Source organism: Capricornis sumatraensis, chromosome 1 (genome assembly GCF_032405125.1).
Source record: "Capricornis sumatraensis isolate serow.1 chromosome 1, serow.2, whole genome shotgun sequence".
Taxonomy (NCBI): domain Eukaryota; kingdom Metazoa; phylum Chordata; class Mammalia; order Artiodactyla; family Bovidae; genus Capricornis; species Capricornis sumatraensis.
Genome location: NC_091069.1, coordinates 158,431,159 through 158,432,681, shown reverse-complemented (window position 1 = coordinate 158,432,681; position 1,523 = coordinate 158,431,159). Strand labels below are relative to the sequence as shown.

Genomic DNA, 1,523 nt, shown 5'->3' with positions numbered 1-1,523 from the left:
TTTGATCCCTGGGTCAGGAAGATGCCCTGGAGAAGGAAATGGCAATCCACTCCAGTATTCTTGCCTGAGGACCCCATGGACAGAGGAGCCTGGTGGGCTACCGTCCATAGCATCACCAAGAGTCAGATGTGACTTGGCACACATATGCTCAATCTAAGAAAAAATTCAATAACATTGTTTTATTTTTACATTTCTCTCTCTCTCTCTCTCTGTGTATGCCTTCAGTTACTTGGTCATTTCCAGCTCTTTGCAACCCCATGGACTGTAGCCCACCAGGCTCCTCCATCCATGGGATTTCCCAGGCAAGAAGAGTGGAGCAGTTTGCCAGGTCCTCCTCCAGGGGATCTTCCCAACTCAGGGATGGAACCCAAGTCTCCTGGGTCACCTGCACTAGTAGATGGATTCTTTACCACTGAGACACATGGGAAGCCATTTTACATTTCAATATTAGCTGTTAATAAGAGAGATAGTCAAAATTATGATTGCTATTATTACTATGTCAAAAATAATAAATGCTTGGTGTTAGTCTACCTACAATCGAGTTTTTGGTGTAAAGTTCTTTGGTTACAAGAAGGAATATTTAGTTTACTTCACTAATAGGTATATCTTCTAACTCTGGATGGCCTCTTGGCATTTCTTCTGCTGTTGATTTTTAGCACTGTTATCTGTGATTACATGAATGGAGTTGACTCGTCATGTTTATTTCAAATAAGACTATATAATGGATTACTGTAGTAACAAGGAGGTAGACAAGTAATGGAACTGCCGAATAATTTCAAGGCCAATAGATTAAGCCTAAGGCGCTTAGCCAAGATTCAGGAATAAAAGCCCATCTGAGACAGAGTGTGCACCAAAATTGGGAGCTTAACAGAGAAAACCATAGAACGCTCTTTCTGGAAATGGCAGCGGTGAATTTTCCACCATTTACCCCCCTCTGTGGCTATGGACAATCTTGGGCCCTTCAAGCGCCCACTTGGGCCCTTCTCTTGACAGCTTGGCCACCTGAGACCCCTGCGCAAGCGCGGATCAGGAAGCCGCAGGTGGCGGGGGAAGAGAAACTGAGGGTAAGGCCAGGGGCAATGGAGAAGGCAATGGCAACCCAGTACTCTTGCCTGGAAACGGAGGAGCCTGGAAGGCTGCTGTCCATGGGGTCGCGAAGAGTCAGGCGCGACTGAGCGACTCCACTTTCACGCATTGGAGAAGGAAACGGCAACCCACTCCAGTGTTCTTGCCTGGAGAATCCCAGGGACGGGGGAGCCTGGTGGGCTGCCGTCTATGGAGTAGACTGAAGCGACTTAGCTGCAGCAGCAGCCAGGTGCAAAGGCACCACCCACTAGGGCTCAGGCGCACAGTCATCGGAGGGAGCGTGCGAGCGGAGGAGCATAAACTATGCGTGGGAAGTTTGGAACTCTTTTCTCGTGGAGCTGGTGGTGGTGGTAAGAACTGTATTTTAAACAGCGTAAAGGCCTCGTTTAATTTTAGTATTTTGTGATTCTTCTTCACATCAGGCATTGCCTGAAAGC

At 47.6% G+C, this 1,523-nt stretch overlaps 1 pseudogene; it reads right to left on the bottom strand.

Moving 5' to 3' along the window:
* Positions 1-499: 499 nt before the first annotated feature.
* LOC138076102 (phosphatidylinositol N-acetylglucosaminyltransferase subunit P pseudogene) lies at positions 500-924 on the bottom strand (annotated as a pseudogene).
* Positions 925-1,523: the final 599 nt, after the last annotated feature.